Here is a 13,011-nt window from a genome sequence, read left to right on the forward strand (position 1 = left end):
TTGATTCCTTAATTCATCATTCACAATCCCTCTCAGGCATCATCTTCTCCCATGGCCACCTTTGATCATTCACAATGTCAATCACTCACCTAACTCTGTAATTTCTGTCCCAGGCTTTTAGGCTGACTGAGTTTGAATCCCAGATCTGCCCTTGAGAGGTATCCTATTGTTTAAATTGGAGATAATAGTAATCCTTCTGGGCAGCCCTGTAGTGCAGTCGTTAAGATGCCACTTGGGACGCTCACATCCCATATCAGAGTGCCTTTTTCAAGTTCTGGCTATTACACTTCCAACCCAGCATCCTACTTGTGCACATTGGGCAGCAAATGATGGCTGAGGCACGTGGGTCTCTGCTACCCATGCAGAAGAACTGCACTGAGTTCCTGACTGTTGGATTCAGTCTGGCCCAGCCCTGGGTGTTGCAGGCATTTGGGGAGTGTATCAGGAGATACAAGATCTCTCTCCATCTGCCTTTGAAATAAAAATTTTTAAATAGTACTTTCTTTACAGGACTCTTATGGGATTCAGTAGGCTGGTCTATGGAAAGCCAATGAACTGAATGCTTATGCTGCCCCTCCCCCACCCCCAAATTCATATCTTAAAAGCCTAACTGCCAAGTTGATGATGTTATGAAATAAGGCCTTCAGTCGAGAGGGCAGAGTTCTCATGACTGGGATTAGTGCCCTTATAAAAGAAATCCCAGAGAGCTAGCTGGTCCCTTCCACTCTGTGAGGATACAGTGAGAAAGTAGGCCTTCATCATTCAGTGAATCTATTGGCACCTTGACATTGACTTCCCAGCCTCCAAAACTGCAGGAAATAAATTTCTATTGTTTATAATCTGCCAGTTTATAATACCAGTTTATGGTATTTTATTGTAGCAGCCCAAACTACGACAGGCATTATTCTAGGTGGTACTGGCTCCCAGAAAGTGCTACAGAAGTATAGCTATGTTACTAGTCCATGATTTCAGATAACATACTATTTCATAACTATACATTTACATAACTGTCTTCCTTTCTGGCCTATGAGCTCCTTGGAGACAGGCACTATAACCAACTCATTTAAATTTTCCTAGAATTTCCCCAGTTTTAGTACTGAAATCCCTCCATCCTGGGAAGTCTAGGATGACAGTAGGTTAACCTATGTTGGATTATATTTTTTTAAATATTTATGTATTTATTGTCATTTTATTTGAAAGGTAGAGAGGCAAAACAGTGATATACAGACAGAGAACTGCTATCTGCTGATTTACTCCTGCAAATGCCCTGCAACAAGCAGGCCTAGGTCAGGCTGAAGGCAGGAGCCTAGAACTCAATGTGGGTCTTCCACATAGGTGACAGAGACCTAAGTACTTGAGCCATTATCTGCTGCCTTCCCAGGGTGCACATTAACAGGAAGCTGGGTTGGAAGCACAGGAATCAGGACTTAAACCAGGCACTCTGATATGAGATGTAGGAGTTTCAAGTAGCATCCTCACTGCCGCACCAAATGCCCGTGCCTGGACTCTCTTTGACCTTTGAGTCCCCAGGATCTATCACAGGATAGGTAGGTTTCAAAGTAGATAATTTAAGTGTTCAGCTATAGAATTAATACCGTCTTTACATCTTCTTTCTCTACATAAGCTTTCAAATCTCAAAATTCACTGTAGTTCCCAGCTAACTTTTCAAAATCACTAAACACCTATGAGAATGTTCACATATAAAAGTGCAGGAGAACCAGAAAGGTTGCTTTCATCATGTTCTATGCCAACACTGTAATAGAATCAGCCACTCTTTAACAATCAAAAACACACCTGTCATGTTAGCAGCAGGTGAGGAATGGATGGGGTCACACTTTCTTTTCTGTCTAGTGATGGGTAAGTTGAAGCCTGAAGGTCCCCTAGTTCATATAACAGCCTGAAGAACAATCTTGTCCCAGTCAGAAATGTTCCCTTCACTGAATGTATCTGTCTACCCAGCTGTCAAGAATGGCTAGAGTTCCAATTTCTAATATGCCATGTCCTACAACTGCCCTTCATCCACACTGACTCAGATATTTTTTTGTGGTGGAAATATACAAAGAAAGTTTCACAACCAAGCCACCAATGACCTGCAAACTCTGGTAGTGCCAAAACTCATCCTGATGTCAAGAAGCCTTATCTTCAGGACCAAGATCTAAAAGAAGAAGCTGAAAGGGAGCCAGAACAAGGTCCTTTAGGAATAATAACAGAGAAGTTGTTAATAGCATGGGATTTGAAGTCAGAGTTTGAACTCTGCTGTTCTGTTTACTGGTTGTAAGATCTAGGACAAGTTACCTAACCACTCTGGACCTTAATTTTCTTGTTTGTAAAATGAGTACTTAGAATGAGCACCTGCTTTCTAATATGGTTCTTATATTTTTTACCCTGTAAAAACAAAGTTTGAGGTTAGGACCTACTGTGAATGCTGTATTGAGTATTGGAAGATACAGTCAGGGCAAGAAGAGGGAAGGAAAAAGGAAAATGAGTCAAGGAAGAAAGGAAAACAAATAAAAGAGGTTGGTAATTAAAATATCATTAGCTTCAAAGAAGGCACTTCTTTTTGTAGGTGATGGCTTCCAGGAAGCCCACAGAACAGTGGGAGAAAATTATCTACTGGTAGCTGATGGAGTAAATTTGAGAAGGCATCTTTCTCCACAGGCTGCTCTGGGCATTTCAGAGCTGGATTCCTCGGTCTATTGTCAGTCTTTTTTTTTTTTAATTTTAAAATATATATATATATTTATTTATTTTCATTTTGTCCAAAAGGCAGAGGACATAAGAGAGAAAGAGATAGATCTTCCATCTGCAGTTTCACTCACCAACAGCCAGGGCTGGGACAGGCAGAAGCCAGAAGCCCAGAGTTCAATCCAGGCCTCCGATGTGGGTGGCAGGAACCCAAGTCCCTGAGTCAAAACCTGCAGCCTTTCTAGGGCTTGCATTGACAGAAGGATAGAACCAGAAGGAGAGCCCAGACTCGACTGAACCCAATCATTTCACTCTTGGATGTGGATGTTCTAAGCTTTGCCAAATATCAGCTTCTACTGTTACTCTTCCTTTATAGCTTGGGTCTATGTGTATTCACATGTCCTTCAAATGTCTCCACAGTGTATCTGAAAGCACACTGTACTACTACAAAGAGCAGGCATTTTTGAGGAAGCCCAAATTATTTTATTGTTTGGACTTTATTTTTATTTACCAATTATTTTATTGTTTTACTTTGTCTCCCCCTCTGAAATCTTCTTATGCATGTTCCCAAGATTTCCTCCTCTGTTTTTTTTTTATAGCTCTTCTCTTACATTAAGGTCTATGAGCTCTTCAAGTTAATTTTTGTATATGGTATGAAGTAGGGGTTAAGGGTTATTGAGTTTTTGTTTTTATGGATATAGATATCCCATCATTCCACTACTATCTGTTGAGATTATCTTTTTCTCTATTGAATGACTGTGATACATTTCAAAAAAATCAATTGATCTTATGTGTGCAGTTTATTTCTGGGTTCTCTATTCCATTTTATTCATCTACATCTCTACCATTATGCTACTGTCTTTATCTATATGGCTATCCTTAAACAAATCCAATATGTCTTAATTACTATAACTTCATAGAGACTTGAAATCACTAGTATGTCTTCCAGCTCTTACTTCTATGCTTCAAAATTCTTTTGACTACTTTAGATCTTTCCCATTTCTGTAAAAATTTTAGAATCAGCTTGTTGATTTCTCCAAAAGAACAAACCTGCTAGAATTTTGATTGAAATTGCATCAAAGGTATAGATCAAATTGGAAGAACTGACACCTTACAAATAGTAATTCTTCTGATGCATGTACAAGTACATATCTGTATTTATTTAGGTCTCATTTCATTAGTTAATATATTTTTCAGTAAATAGTGTTTTCATTTTGTATTATATGTACGCCTAAGTAGACTTTTTTTTACATTATTCTATTTTCTATACGAACTGTCAGGTTATCTAAAACTGAAGATTATCTCATGTCTTTCTTTTATATATGTGTGTGTGTCTTTTTATTATTTTTTTGCTGTTACTTCAATAGGTAGACGTCCTAGTACAATTAAAAAGGTAGGCTGTGGACATTACTGCCTTGTTTCTGATCCTAAGAGGATGTACTTGGTATCATTAAGAATGTTGTTGTCCATAGTTTTTTGTGGATCATCTTGATCAGGTTGAAGAATTTCCCTTATATTCCTGAAAGCTTTTCAAAATGACTGATGTTGGCCGGCACCGTGGCTCACTAGGCTAATCCTCTGCCTTGCGGCGCCAGCACACCAGGTTCTAGTCCCAGTCGGGACGCTGGATTCTGTCCCAGTTGCCCCTCTTCCAGGCCAGCTCTCTGCTGTGGCCAGGGAGTGCAATGGAGGATGGCCCAAGTGCTTGGGCCCTGCACCCCATGGGAGACCAGGATAAGTACCTGGCTCCTGGCTTCAGATCAGCACAGTGCGCCGGCTGCAGTGCGCTGGCCGCGGCGGCCATTGGAGGGTGAACCAACAGCAAAGGAAGACCTTTCTCTCTCTCTCTCTCTCTCTCACTGTCCACTCTGCCTGTCAAGAAAAAAAAAATGACTGATGTTGTATATTAAATTTAATGGCTTTTTCTGTATCTATCATAATCATAATGGTTTTTATTTTTTATTCTCTTAATGTAGTGAATTGCACTGCCATTGATGGGAGATGAATGTTATACTAACTTTGCTTTGCTAGAATAAACCCAGCCTACTTGTGGTATATTATCCTTTTAATATATTGCTAGATTTTATCTGCTAACATTTTGTTGAGGATTTTTGTCCCCATTCTTATGAAAGACATTGGTCCATAATTTGCTTTTCTTTGATGCCTTTCCTTCTGGTTTTGGTGTCAGAGCAATGCTAGCTTTACAAATGAGGCCACAGTTTGGGAAATTTTATGTGGAACAGGTATACGTTCTTCCTTAAATGTTTGTTAGGCTGTAACATTTGACATGACTTTTATTAAATACTTTAGAATAGGAGAAATGATTAGGATGCCACAAAAAGAAAACATAAAACTTGAAATTAACTTTCTATGAACAGTGTCCTCCTAGTTAATCCTCTCCTAAACCCTGATCCTTTACCTGTGTTGCACAGACCACCTCACCTTTAATGAACCTTTAATAAAATAAGCTCCCTTTCTTTGGAGCTCAGGTCCCTTATGCCTTTCTGAAGGAGCAAAAAGATATTTTCTATTTTTTTAAAGATTTATTTTAATTTATTTGAAAGGCAGAATTACAGAGAGAGATAGATACAGAAAAAGAGAGAGATCTTCTATCTGCTGGTTTACTCCCCAGATGGCTGCAATGACTGGGGTTGGTCTAGGCCAAACCAAGAGTCAGGAGATTCTTCCAGCTCTCTCATGTGGATGCAGGAGGCCCAAGGACTTGGGCCATCCTCTGCTGTTTTCTAGGTACATTAGCAGGGAGCTGGATGGAAAGTGGAGCAGCCAGGATTCGAACTGGAACCCATATGGGAGGCCTGCAGTACAGGCCAGGGCTTTAACCTGCTGTGCCAAGAAACAGCCCAAAAAAAGATATTTAAAGAAAATCCCTGGGGCCAGCACCATGGCTCACTTGGTTAATCCTCCGCCTGTGGTGCTGGCATCCCATGTGGGTGCCGGGTTCTGGTCCCGGTTGCTCCTCTTCCAGCCGGCTCTCTGCTGTGGCCCAGGAGAGCAGTGGAGGATGGCCCAAATGCTTGGGCTCCTGCACCCCCATGGGAGACCAGGAGGAAGCACCTGGCTCCTGGCTTCGGATTAGCGTAGCTCCAGCCGTGGAGGACATTTAGGGGGTGAACCAATGGAAGGAAGACATTTCTCTCTGTCTCTCTCTCTCACTGTCTAATTCTCTGTCCAAAAAAAAAAAAAAAGAAAAAGAAAGAAAGAAAGTCTTTTTTTAAAAAAAAGAAAATCCCATGGGCTTAAGTTTTTCTTGTTAAGGTAAATAGTTAACAAATAGACAAATAAATAGTAGTGTAAGTATATCCACACAACGGGATAGTTAGCAACAAAAAATGAAGAACTGTTGATACATATAATATGTATAAATCTCAAAATAAGCTGAGCTGAGGAAGCTGGATTTAAAAAAAAAAAAAAAGAAGGATCCATACTGATGCTTCCATTTGTATGAAATTCCAGAAAATGAAACCTAGTGTGTAGTATAACAAAGCAGAACAGTAGGAACAGTGAAGAGAGTTCAGTATGCGGAAAAGGAGAAAAATTACAAAGAGACAGGGGGAAGCTTTTGAGGATAATGGATGTGTTCATTACCTTGGTGGTGGCAATGGTTTCATGAGTATACACATGTAAATCAAAGCTTATCAAATTCTGTCAATTATAGCTCAAAAGAGCTGTTAACAAGACAACAGCTAATATTTATTGAGTACTTATTCTAGGCACTCAGCTAAACAGTTTAAATGTGTTCTCTTGTTTAAAACTGATTTCCCTTTTAGACTACTGCATGGCCACCATGCCACAATTATTAAGATAAGGAAAAACATTCATGCTGAGGAAAATTATATTCAAGGAAGCTAAATAACTTGCTAAGGTCACAGAGTTATTGAGTAGGAAAGTCAAAATCAAAGGTTCTATAAGCCTTATATCAAAGTACTAATTTTTAATACTGTGCATAAAGCCACCATGGTTATCTTGGGGTTGATGAACAGAATATAATGATAGATCTTAAATTGTTAAGTTTTGCAGTGGAACTGGCTAACAAAGGTTGGTCTCTAAAGAGTGATGGTATCCCAGATTTAACACAACAAAACATAGTTTTCCTGTCCAGTCTCTTCCTAGAACTATGTCTACTTTACCCATTGAGTATCTTATTCAACAACCTAGTCTCTTTTTTTAAAGTTTCAGATAGTACTATTGCTATCATTTTTTCAAGACATTCTTATGGATCATCTAGAGTTTAGTCAGAATCCCAGCAAGAATAATATGGCACATTCAAACACAGAAACTAAGGAGGTTAGGAATGTGAACATTTACAAAAGAATGGGAAAATTACATAAAACCAATAAGGAATAGTGAAGCCTGAAAGGACAAAAGGAGGGAGCAATTTCTGTGTCTGTAATGTAGGGGAAAAAAAATAGCTGCATGGAAAGGGATACCCAACAGAAGTAGAGGGGTAAATACTGCCTTGCTTTCCAGTTTCTAGTGGATGGCTCCCATTGGCTGAGCAACAGTAAGTCTTCTGATCAATGAAGGAGGAATGGTTTCCCATTTATTTAGATCAAGAAGTTTTCCAAAAACACTTTGGAAAAATTTTCTTTGTTAAATTTGTTTCTAAGTATTTTAACCTCTCTGCCACTGTTACAAATGCGAGTGTTTTCTTAATTTTGTTTACATTTCATAACTTAAATCAGAAAGGAGGAAACTACTTCTCAAACAAGGGATATACTTTCACATTTATACTGCCTTTTATATTTTATTTTACAATTTCCTTATTAATGCTCTTTCTTCCGTCCTGTGGATTTGACTTTCAGTCTAGCATTCTTTCATTGCAGCCTGATGGTTTCCCATTAGTTCATGAGTACTTGTTGTAGGCAAGTCCTCCTATCACAACTCTTCAGTTTTTGTTTATCTGGCAGGATCTTCATTTCCCCTTCATTTTGAGGTATAGTTTTGTTGGGTTGAGAAACCATCTTTTTCTTCCATCACTTTGAGTATGTCACCCCCCTTTCCTTCTGGCCTCCATATTTCTGGTGATTAGCTGCAAAGCTTTTTGAGGAGTCTTTGTATGTGATGAGTCATTGCTCTCTTACTGCTCTCAAGATTCTCTAACTTCTGCTGTTGAAAGTATTATTATGTTCTATCTAGGTATGGATGTCTGTGAGTTTATCCTACTTAGCATTTAAGTTTATAAAGTATTTGTCCATTATTTCTTCATATATCCTTTCTGCCTCCCCCTTTCCTTCAGGGACTCCTATTATGTGTATGTTGGTAGACTTGACAGTGTCCCACAGATCTCTAAGACTGCACATGTTTCTTCTCTTTGGTTCAGTTTCTGCCTCTCAGACTGGATCTCAATTGATTTATCTACAAGTGTGCTGGTTCTATTTTTTACCTGCCCAAATCTGTGAGCTCCTCTAGTAAGTTTTTCATCTTGTTATTTTACTATTTAACTCAAGAATTCCTATTTAGTTCTTGATTTATCTAATATTTTATGCCTCTTTACTAATACTCTATTTGGTGAGACATCATTTTTAGACATATTTCAACTAGTTCTTTGAACATATTTGTACAGCTAATTTAAAGTCCAACATTTGGGCATTTCCAGAGGAAATTTCTTTTTTTTTTTTTTTTTTTTTTGACAGGCAGAGTGGACAGTGAGAGAGAGAGACAGAGAGAAAGGTCTTCCTTTGCCGTTGGTTCACCCTCCAATGGCCACCGCGGCCAGCACGCTGCGGCCAGCGCACCGCGCTGATCTGATGGCAGGAGCCAGGTACTTCTCCTGGTCTCCCATGGGGTGCAGGGCCCAAGCACTGGGGCCATCCTCCACTGCACTCCCTGGCCACAGCAGAGGGCTGGCCTGGAAGAGGGGCAACCGGGACAGAATCCGGCACCCCAACCGGGACTAGAACCCGGTGTGCCGGCGCCGCTAGGTGGAGGATTAGTCCAGAGGAAATTTCTATTGACTGTTTTATTTCTTGTACATAGGACAATTTTTTGTCACTTTGCTCATTCCATATTTTGTTGAAAAATATATTTTTTTTATTTTTTGACAGGCAGAGCGGACAGTGAGAGAGAGAGACAGAGAGAAAGGTCTTCCTTTGCCGTTGGTTCACCCTCCAATGGCCACCGCAGCCGGCGCACTGCACTGATCAGGTGGCAGGAGCCAGGTACTTATCCTGGTCTCCCATGGGGTGCAGGGCCCAAGCACTTGGGCCATCCTCCACTGCCTTCCCGGGCCACAGCAGAGAGCTGGCCTGGAAGAGGGGCAACCGGGACAGAATCCAGTGCCCCGACCAGGACTAGAACCTGGTGTGCTGGTGCCGCAAGGCGGAGGATTAGCCTAGTGAGCCACGGTGCCGGCGAAAAATATTTTTTAATAATATGTGAATTCTAAAAATAAGATTACCTCCAGTTCCCAGTCTTATTTCTTAGTGATCTTCTAGAATTAAATTTGTAAAGTCCATATTTTTGTCATATGTGACCACTGAAGCTTTTGCCTGTGTAGCTTAGTGGCCAGCTAATGACTGAACAGAGATTTCTTTAAATACCTGTGCTAGGTGTCCGGTGCGTAACAAATCTTCCCAGGCAGACAAATGAATTAATTCACAGGCTTTTATTGAGATTCCGCTCCTGGGTGAGATTCCCCGGTCCCAACAGAGCAAGAGTGGGGGCTGGGGAAGTCGCGCATCAGTGATCTGGAGGGCTCCTTTTATAGATTCAGGGCATGGGGGTTAAAGGTTGAGACAGGTCTGATCCTCATTGGTTGACCTTTAGGCACCCGTGGGGACCTTGACAAGGACTTTTCTTCCCCGGAAGTACAGGTAGGGACTTCTCCATTCCCGGAAGTATAGGCCTTCCTTCCATGCAGATACCAAAGCTACCATCTCGACCTTTTGATGATAGGAAAGGGGGCGATGATGAGTCTCTCTGGCTACTTCCTGCTGACTGGGGACATCGTCTACAGGGGCCTGCTGGGGGTATCTTGGGGCTCCACAGGGACAGGCATGTATGGATGGAGAAGCATCTGGTTGACTGCCTGGTTGCTGAAGGCCTTGGTTCATTCCATTATCACCTCCTGTAAACACTTAGACACTGTAGTATACAAGTCAGAGTGAGAATAGCAACCAATGATCCTAAGAGTGGCATTAACCAAGTAATGAAAGGATTTCATAGAGGAGAGGAAATGAGGGGGGTCTCTGGACCCTTGTGAGGATTGTTTGATGGATGTGGTTTAAATCTGATCCCAGCCAAGACAGGGAGAAAGGCCACTCAACTTTTGCAGGTAGAGGGGCTTTCTGTAGAGAAATTCTGAATAATCATACAACATTAAGTGGAGGAGAGGACCATCAGGTTGGGAGCCGAGCCATTGATGTTAGAGTAGAGGTTATTATTACAAAGGAATTAGATCCAAGTGGGCTAGACAGAGTCTAGAACAAAGGACAGAGTCATTATTAGAGCACTCAAGACCACAACTAAGTTTTCTGATGGAGAGACAAATAGAACCTGACAGAAGGGGCTTGAAAATAATCTGGTGGGTTTTAGACCTTGTAAGTTAAGAGGCCCAGACTTATCTCTTCACACAGGTTACATCCTAAGGGAGGTGTGAACCTCCATGGGGAAGGCACCCTGTTGACTTCCATTACCTACCTGGCCTGGGAGGAGAGCTGGTCAGGTAAAGGCAGGTGGCATCTCTAACAAGAAATTTACACTTCTGCCTGCAATGTTGCTGACCCTACTTGGCCATCTTCTCTCAGCAGCAGTGTTCACCTTGGAAGCTGGGCCAAGTGAAGGGCTCTTCAGCTTAGAGCCAATAAGATCTGTGGCTCTGACTTAAAGTCCTTCGACTCCAGGGCAGGTCTATTTCCAGTGATCCAACTCTTGGCTGGCAGAGCTGCCAGGGCTCTTCACAAGCTGATTTCTGCTGAAGCCCAGGCTTACCACACTGAAAGCCACTGCAGTGGACTGGCCTGTTGGGTCTCCTTGAGGGCAGATCACTGTACAGAACAGCCAATAATAGGCCTGCCACCTATCTTTACATTTCTGATGCCTAGCTTTCTTTTCCTCCTGGTTTTTGTTAAAGCAGATCAGAGGATGCAAGTCAAGGGGGTGCTCAAGTCCCATCTCTAATCTCTGTGATCTAAACTAGAAGTGTATAGTCATAGGCTTGGTGTTTTTTGCTTTTTTTTTTTTTTTTTTTTTTTTTTTTTTTTTTTGACAGGCAGAGTGGACAGTGAGAGAGAGAGACAGAGAGAAAGGTCTTCCCTTGCCGCTGGTTCACCCTCCAATGGCCACCGCGGCTGGTGCGCCGCAACCGGTGCACCGCGCTGAACTGAAGGCAGGAGCCAGGTGCTTCTCCTGGTCTCCCATGGGGTGCAGGGTCCAAGCACTTGGGCCATCCTCCACTGCACTCCCGGGCCACAGCAGAGAGCTGGCCTGGAAGAGGAACAACCGGGACAGAATCCAGCGCCCCGACCAGGACTAGAACCTGGTGTGCCGGTGCCGCTAGGCAGAGGATTGGCCTGTTGAGCCACAGCGCCAGCCACAGGCATGTTCTGATAGTGGTTTTTCTGAGGTAGATAATGCCCATGAGGAAAGCTATGCCCTCACTTTAAAACTTTCTTACCCTTTTTTTTTATCTGAAAGGGAGGTCTTCCCTGTTTACTTTGCTGATGGCAAAGTAGATCTATCTGTGAAATTATAATTTAAGCTTTCATTTTGGCTATTCCATTATTACAGAAAATGTTAGCCATCCCTTTTATAAGAACTAAAAATCAAATTGTGCATCTTGGAGAGTCCTACAGAATAGAATTAGTTTCCTACTTTGAAGAGAACAGATAAATGAGAGAACAAGTTGGGCTTAGAATAGAGAAATGGGGGTGCCAGTTGCAGATTGCTTATTGACAATCCAAATATGTGGGGGCTATCTCAGAACCTCTGGGGGAGCACGGTCCACGTCAACTGTCAGGCCTGGTGTGTGTCTGGGTCTGTCCAGGTGAAGGCAAATAGATATTGAGAATCAGGGTGTAAAGGAATAAAGAAGGCATCTTTAAGGTCTAGTACTGTGAAGTGGGAGGTTTTGGTGGGGGGGAACCTGTGATAGCAGTGTATAGGGATTAGGCACCACTGGGTGGATAGGAATAACTGTGGCATTGACCAGGCGGAGGTCTTGGACTAGTCTATACTCACCTGACGGTTTTCGTACTGGGAGTATGGGCGTGTTACAGGAGGAGTTAGTGGGTATTAGGAGATTTGTTGGAGGAGCCTGTCAATGATGGGTTTAAGGCCACGTCTGTGAGTTTCAGAAATGGGGAATTGGGGTCGGTTAGAGTATGGCGTGTCCTCCTGGAGTTTAATAAGGGCTGGCTGGTGGTGGGTTGCCACCACTGGCAAATCCTATACTCAAGGGTTGACTTTTGTGGGAGAAATTGGCCATTGGGTGTTTGATGAATCAAGGGAAGGGGTGGGAGAGGTTAGAGAAGTGATCAGACGGAGTAGGAGAGCAGCTGAAGGTTGTTGCGGTAAAATCTGGAGACTGGAGCCCATTTGGAATAGAATGTCCCATCCCAGTAGGGGGACCAGGCAGGAAGGGATGACCAGGAAGGAGTGGGAGAATGGGTGGTCTTCCAATTGACAAGGCAAGTCTGGCATGCACCTAGGGTGGGAAGGAGTCCCATCAATCCCCATTACAGAAATTGAGGAGGGCAGGAGTGGGCCTGCATAGGCCGGCAGAACAGAATAGGTAGCCCCCGTATCCACCAGGAATTCTGTGGACTTACCCACTACCTGGAGCATTACCCTGGGCTTGGCAAGGGTGATAGGGGTCTGGGCTCTGTCAGTCTTCGGCCATCCCCAGCAGTTGTAGCATGGAGTCCTCTCGGGGAGTCGGGCTTCCACGTAGAGGCGCAGGAGTCAGGCCTCCCCTGGGACAGTCGCTATTCCAGTGGCCCGGTTGGCCACTTGTGGGGCATGGCCAGGTGGGTGTGCGAGGGTTGGGGCATGCTCAAGCCCAATGTCCCTCTTGTCCACACTTGAAGCATGCCCCGGGGGGCTGGTTGCCCTTGACCCCTCTTCCCTCCACTGGCTGCAGGGCTGCCACCAGGGCCTGAGTCTGGAGTGTGACCTTTTTCTGCATCCTGGCCTGTTGTGCCTGCTCAGCTGCCTCTTCCCGAGTGTTATAGACCTTGAAAGCTAACTTTACAAGGTCTCTAATGGGGGTCTCTGGACCATCCTCCACCCTTTTTAGTTTTTTTCTGATATCAGGGGCAGACTAGGAAATGAAATGAAAGGCCAGAATCGCCGTCCCCAAGGGGGAAT

At 43.0% G+C, this 13,011-nt stretch overlaps 1 protein-coding gene across 1 annotated transcript in view; it reads left to right on the top strand.

The window, feature by feature from the left end:
• The window catches only part of ANKFN1 (ankyrin repeat and fibronectin type III domain containing 1), a 522,795-nt gene that overhangs the window by 344,409 nt on the left and 165,375 nt on the right, over nucleotides 1-13,011 (top strand). The gene's annotated exons all lie outside the window — the stretch shown is intronic.

The sequence above is a fragment of the Oryctolagus cuniculus genome, chromosome 17 (genome assembly GCF_964237555.1).
Source record: "Oryctolagus cuniculus chromosome 17, mOryCun1.1, whole genome shotgun sequence".
In the NCBI taxonomy this organism is placed as follows: domain Eukaryota; kingdom Metazoa; phylum Chordata; class Mammalia; order Lagomorpha; family Leporidae; genus Oryctolagus; species Oryctolagus cuniculus.